This window comes from Morone saxatilis, unplaced genomic scaffold (genome assembly GCF_004916995.1).
Source record: "Morone saxatilis isolate NCDOM2014 unplaced genomic scaffold, NCSU_SB_2.0 Contig9, whole genome shotgun sequence".
In the NCBI taxonomy this organism is placed as follows: Eukaryota; Metazoa; Chordata; class Actinopteri; family Moronidae; genus Morone; species Morone saxatilis.
Window position 1 is genome coordinate 20,600,359 of NW_023340268.1, and position 7,390 is coordinate 20,607,748.

The 7,390-nt window shown below is 41.2% G+C and overlaps 1 long non-coding RNA gene across 1 annotated transcript in view; it reads right to left on the reverse strand.

Annotated features, from left to right (window-relative positions):
- Positions 1-777: 777 nt before the first annotated feature.
- Positions 778-7,390, reverse strand: part of LOC118343006 — a 59,355-nt gene continuing 52,742 nt past the window's right edge. Inside the window, exon 3 of the long non-coding RNA XR_004797520.1 lies at positions 778-1,069. This is a non-coding gene — a long non-coding RNA (uncharacterized LOC118343006). The remainder of the gene's footprint in view (positions 1,070-7,390) is intronic.

The window sequence follows — 7,390 nt, forward strand, 5'->3', positions numbered from 1 at the left end:
TGCTTGGTTAGTTGGAGAGTTTTCCCAGCTGTTACCAGATTTAAGGTTGTTTTGCCTGTGTCACATTTTCTAAATCTTTACAATTGAGGTAGCAAGTGCAAAGTTAGTATGACCCATAGACAAAAGAGACTGACAGCATCTGTCATGCGGATGTGTCTCATTGCAGAGAGCATGGACATGCAACGTATTTTAATGTTTACAGTAATTTGTTTTAAGGACTTGTTAGTCAATATGGCCACAGTTATGAGAATAAGACCCAGGGTGAAAAATAACCCTTTAAGCGATATTGTGTTTGTAAACAGAAGTTTTACTTCACCTAAAAAATTGAAAATTAAAAACATCCAGTTTTAAATGTCAGACACAGTTGGGCAGTATATCTTGAAGGTCAATCTTGGAAAGATGGAGCTGTGTGTCATCGGCATAAGAATGAAACCTAAATCTATGTCTAAGAATGACATGTCCTAGGAGGAACATGTAAAAAGAAAAGAAATATGGGCCAAGGATGGAGCCCTGAGGCATCCCACACTTGATTTCTTATCTCCCCCAGATGATCTGGCTCTCCCGGTAGCAATACCACCTAAAGTCTTATATTGGGAACAGGGATGAGATGCCCAAAGGCTCATGAAAAGACAGATGGAGAAATCAATTTTAACATGTTTATTACAGTTTATGCAAAAACAACAGTAGAACCCACAGTTCTATGGCAGATATGGTCTTGATTTTCAAACACTATTTTTCTTGGTGGTCTCATTCTTTTACACTAACCATACTAAAATATAAAAATTAATTTTACACTGATAAATTTGTGTTTAAAAATCACTTACAACACCTTCAATGAAGAAACATGAGAAAACAGATGATGAACAATAATATCCTTTCCCTCTCTGTTACACAAACTCACAAAGGCACGTACACACAGGCACAAACACTGAGGACAGTGAGTACAGTAGCCCCAGGCCCAGATGGTCCTCCTTCTCCACCAATGACAATGTTACATAAGTGTATTGAGCCCAGGAGCAGAGGCCTGCATGCCTGCTTTACAGAGCCACAGTGGTGCATGGGATGCGTTCTGTAGAAAAAGGAAAAAGAGAGAAGAAGGGGGAGAACATTTCTGGTGCTTGAGCCTGGAGAGACAGACGCGTACAGCTTTAAATAGCTCTAATCCCACCCCCATCCTTCCACATGCATTCGGCCACTTTCCTGCTACTGGGTCTCTGACAGAGCACGGCAAGGTATCAGGCATCCGCAGCCCTTCTCTGCTCTGCTCTGGAGGGTGTGTGGGTGGGGAGCTGTATCTGGATGTATGTCTGTCTATGGACATGCACAGCTGTGTGTGCACAGCGGGTAGAAGGTGTACATGTGATGTGAATGTTGAGGTGATCTGAGTGGAGAGGCTGGGATTTAAAAGTGAAGGACGAATCCCAGGGTTTGGTCAGAACAAGGACAAGTTAATGACCTTGGGCTGCAATAAATCCAAGATATAAGGCAATTCTGACACAGGTCGTGTCCCTGGCTTTTTTACAAATGCTGTTTATGCAAAAGCCCCCATTCCTAGATAAAAAGACAAGGTTACTGAAGAGCCGTCTGCTACTTGCATGCAAGTGACCTAATGCATATCCTATTCTTGTGTTGCACACTAATATTCCCTACACCACCAGCTACACAATAACACTGACATGGGGCCAGTGGTTAAATGCCATACAAATCGGCATTTGCTCATCCAGTCCCCCGTTTCCCTGCCTGCCTTCACCTGTCCATCACAACAACACCACGTCTGTTCTCTTTCTCCTTCCTCCATCTCTACTTCTTTCATTCATTGCCTCCCTTAGAGGCAGCCATCTCCTCCTCTCATTGTCCCAGTGTCTTTTGTTGCCCTCCTCAACAAAAGAGAACACTTGAAGCTGTGATGTGTGTTTGCGTGTGTGTGTGCTTGCGTATGACAATGATGCTTCATTTCCTCCAGACTGGCGGCTTGGGTATAATAGCTGGTGTGTGTGTGTGTGTGTGTGTGTGTGTGTGTGTGTATGCGGAGTTAGCGCACTGCCTCTTTAAGTCAGGAGTGTGACAGCTTGCAGCTATGCTCGATCCTTGCCCCCTGCCATTACTGCAACACACTGCTGTTTGCTGCCACACACTTGGAGAGCATTATCTTATGCACAATGACACATTGTATTAAACAAAACAGGCCAACCAAGAGTTTTTTTTTGTGGTTGTTGCTGCCAAAAATGAATTTGCTGATGCTTTATTGAAAAATTGCAACGAGATTTGCGAGATTGTCTCATGCAATGTGGTAATTATATGGAAAAAATAGGATTATATAAAGATATTAAAGATATCTATGATACGAACAACTTTCCCCTCTGGGATCAATAAAGTATTTCTGATTCTGAAACATAAATTCAGTAAAAATATAAATCATCCTCAAAGGTTTTAGTGAAGCTGGTGTTGTTAAGATCTTTTGTTTTACTTTTCCGAATCGAAGGTCTAAGAACAGAGGGTGTCGTATGTAGAGATTGGAACCCCCGTTGAGGCAAATTTTTATACCAGATAGTTCACTGACTGGACAGTTAGCACAGCTAATAACGGATAAAAGGCTGCATTCATAAAGTGATTAACAGTTTGCATCTCATTCACCCACCAATAGCAGAGAGCTACCATGCAAGTTTCTTGCCCAAGTTCACTTTGACTAAGCTGGAGATCGAACCACCAACCCTGTGATTAGTGGACGACCCACTCTATCACTTGAGCCTCAGCCATACCAGTTAATTCAATATATATATTTTTACCATTCACAAATGATTACAAACCATGCTGCCTCTCTGGCAGAGTAGCTTATGCTCCAGCAGAGCAGAGTGTTGTATCGGATGGTGCAACACAACTAATATGATGATGTCTTTCATTTTGGACTGTCTGATCTCTGTTTCCTCAAAGGTCAGCAAGTGGATGCATGTAAAGTTTTAAATTAGGCTAAAGTTCTGCCGATTGACTTTGTTGTTAAAAAGGCTGGTGTGGCTTGGCTCTTAGACAGGGAAGTCACTGACACTAACACTTTAACTTACTACTCAATCCAAACGCCCACTCTCCGCCTGCAAAGCCAAATAAAACCTGTTTGTCTTCTCTCCTCAGTCTCTATCAAATCAAACTTGAACTTCTTTGAATCCTATCTAATTTTTATGTAAACATGTACAGTACTTCAATCCAATACAATAGCCCAGCAATAATCTGCTCTTTGTTTACAATTGGTTTCAGTTTTGACACTGTCAGAAAGGTGTGCAAACGCTAACCACAAATTACTGATTTATATGGTGTGACTGCTGGTTTTTCATTTTACTGTAATAGCTGTCATGGGGAGAGCATTAAGAAATCAATAACATATTTTTACTGCTATGTGCATTAATTTAAAATGAATATGTCAGTACCGTCTGGCAGGACTGAATGGTGTTTTCCACTGGCTCACATGCTTTAAGAAAATGTCACAGTAAAGAGTAATGTAGTACCTATGAATTATAGCATTTGCCATGGCTGTCATTCATCTCGCTCTCTCACCCTGGCTGAGTCAACACTCAATGACACATATATGTACCTACTAATTTAGGTTGCAGTGCTTTGAGAAGAAGTTCTGGCCACATACGTTCAACCAATCCAGTAAATTGCAATTGGTGTTCAGGATATAAATGAATCCTTAACCCTGAGTTTATTAAACCATCACTGTTACTCACTTTCATTTTGTCATTTTCAGCTTAGCCATGATATACGGTATATTCCTGGTTATTAGCTTACTGAAAGACTGAACGGTTCAGAGACACATTAATGATGCAACATCTCTGTTGCAGATGACTGATTACTAAATTATTAACCATATTAAGAGTGGTAATACAGTCCAGGTTTGGTACTGAAATGAACAAAACAGCAACTGACTGAACTAAAGGGCTCAGTATGCTTGAAACAGTAAGTTGTGCAGTGTTTGCAAAGTTACTTGAAAACTGTAACCAGTTACATTACTTAACTTATTACTCAAAAGTAATTACTGACATTACTTGTAACTTTACTGTCATTACTAAGCACAAGTCCATCAAAGTGCCTTTACACACTCTATGGTTTAGAGGTATACTGACTATCAGTAGAAGTCCCATCCTTACAGTGAACAAAACCTGTGAAGGATGAAGCATTAGGGATGTCCTCTCCCAGGAGTAACAGGTGTATAACAAGCTACACCGCTGTCCCAGAGGTTTTCTCTTGGAGAGAACGTGGGGAACAGGGAGCAGCTGGCCATCAATTCGGCCTGGAGGAGGGGTACTATTGTCTGGATGGATTGGAGAACCCTTTTTTGTTTTGAACATATAAGAACTTTGAGTAGATGCAGTCTTCCAAGAACATCAGCTTGATGCCCTGTCTGGCATGACTGACCCTGACGCAGCCACAGGGTCCCCTACCAACATCCTGCCCTTTTCCTGTGTGGTGGGGGATGTCATGGAAAAGGGTTAAACAGGCAAATGTTATTGTCCAAGTACCAGACTGCTATCTCCCAAACTGGTTTGAACTGTTTGTTCCCACCTCTCATTGCGTTCAGGTCATCCATTGGGCTCACACGTCCCTTCTCTCCTGTCACCCTGGACTATTTCATCATCAGACACTGCTTCTGGTGTCCGTCCATAAGTAGACAGTGGAGGCAGTGTTGTCCAACTTTTTTATCTGCATGTATTTTCTTGGGATGTGGTTTATTTCCCAGTTCTGGGAGGCTCTCTCCTTGATGCCACCTCTCAGTCAGTGGCGGCGCCAGGGAGGAGCGACCAGTGTGCTGTAGCTCCCCCTATAATCCAGCATAAACACCCCCCAGCACCGCCCAAGGAAATTCTGTGAATTTTTTATATTGATATTTATAATATCAATGTTATGAACCAGTCTTCTTTTATGTTGTTTAAAAGTGACAGTTAAAATAACTAACGTTACAAAACAAATATATTGTTAGTCTAAAAAAACATGAGCGCGCAAAAAAGTGATCCTTCTCTTGCCATGGCGCGGCGCCCGGTGACACTCCTCCTGACCTTAACCCTGGCAGCTTGGTGTTTGTTTGATAGCGAGTGGCATGGAATTTAATAAAAGTAAAGGTGAGAAACCATACACCAAAATGGTCGTTTTTGCTCCCTAATATGTCCCACCGTTCTGAGCTTCACAACACGTGGAAGCGGAGAAACGAGGACTGCACGTGATTTATGAAAAGTGCATGATCTTCTCCCTTTGTTGGCTCTTTACAATTTAATTAATTTGGCGTGACACACAAAATCTATGATGCCGCACAATAGGAACACGCTGCCATGTCATATTAGACTAGCTGTGCTGGTAACTGGCTGTGTGATTTCGTGATCTGAGCATTTTAGCTGAACGTGCAACGAGTCTGTTTGCCTCTGTTGGCTAGCGGTTCTGGCCCACTGTATTCAGGGCTCGGACGCTCCTGACAGAATTGTGTGAAATATTACCCATCGCAGGCTTATGTAGGTTGTATCTATACCCCTGTGTGTTGAATACTTTTATGCTTTAGTCGCAGAAGATGATAGTTAACTGCTAGCGCGTTGACCTATACTGATACGTATATTATATATATATATATATCAAGGGTGGTCCGATGCGACCTCCATAATGAAACGCCCCAAAATTCAAAGCACCTTCTCTTAAGTGTCGAGCACCCCATAGCACCTGCAACAGAAAATCTCTGAAGCCGCCACTGCTCTCAGTCAGTCAGTTTTTTCTCCAGGTACCAACCCCAGTCTACTGGCCGGAATGAGCTGGAAATCTTTCTACACTGTCTTGTCTCCCAGAATCCTGAAATGCCTTGCTTGGCTCTGCGTCTGTCTCTTTCCCTTCTAGTGTGTTTACAGTTACCAGCCGCCGCTGTTCCCTGACCTGGTGACGAAGCTTGGCGTCCCTTCTGCCCAGACTCTCAATTGTAGTCCTGAAATAAAACCCAGAGTCCTTTTGTTTGAGACTGAAACAAGGCTGAGTAAAAATGTAGTCGACGTCGTGCTACAACACTATGTCATACTGACACTGCCTGCTTCCTCGCTACAAATCCTAGTAAGTAAACAATTCAATTTATGTGAAGGACTACAGAAAAACACATCTTCTGCATGCCTTTTAAAAGCTATATATGTTATACTGTAATAGGAGACTAAACCAAATAACTAAATAAATAACTAAACTGCAACAAAAACACACATTGTTATCATTGTGTCATCTGATAGCCACATGCTAATATCTGCCAATGTACTGATCTAGCTCTTTATTTTGTGTTATTTCATCAATTCAAACCACCAACTGTGCATCATTATTCACAATATATAAAAATGACACCGAGTTACAGTGAAAGACAACACATGACAAATATCAGTGTCATAAACAGCCTCTCCTAACCACCATAAGTGATTACTGGGCTTCTCTGTTGTTGCCTGCTTTAACCGCCACCCCCTTCTCATCCCAATCTTCCCATCATGCTGCAGGCAACTAAACAGATCCTTTGTTTTGGGTCTTAGAGAAGCCATAAAAAAGCAGACTTTGTTCTATGCTCTCTTTCTTTCTCTCTGTCATCCTCCTCACCCCTCCCTCCCTCGTTCCACCCAACCAGCAGATGGTTAATGATTCATGGACTCGGTGCACACGTGCTATTGTGAGTGTAGCTTTACTCTATGGACGTGCAGAGAACAGGGTGACACACTGTGTGTTGTGTGTGTCTTTCGTGTTGGAGTTCACAGTAGCTGATCATTTGTACCAGTATTTAATATGTTTACATTTTCATTAAATACAATTGTTGTAATCATGTGGAACCTGATCACAATGTTGCCATAGAATGAGGGAACAACACACTGACTGGGATTAGTTTTTAACATATTATGTTGTTGACGTTGTGTGTGTTTTTTCATGCAAGACATGTATGAGTGACATGAGTGTGACTGTGCACAAGTTTATGTGCAGTAGTGGTACGTTTACTTTAAGTACTGCACTTAAGTACAGTTTTTACTTGTACTTTTACAATTTAGAGGGAAATATTGTAATTTTTTCTCCAATACATTTATTTGATAACTTTAGTTACTAGTTACTAATAATAACAATAATAATGCAAAATATAACCAACAAAGAAATTATGATGTATTATTATAAGACTTTACTGATAAACCATCCAGCACTCCACCTTTACTATTACTCATTAATGCATAAATAATTATAATACAATCATATAAATGATTCTCAAATGGGCCATTCAGCATGATCAGTACTTTTACTCTTGGTACTTTTAAGTATTTCTACACTGTAGTATTACTACTGGTATTACTAAGTTCCCCTCCAGTCAATCAGTTTTTCTTCTGGTCCCTATGCTGTGCAGAGTTTGACACTAGAA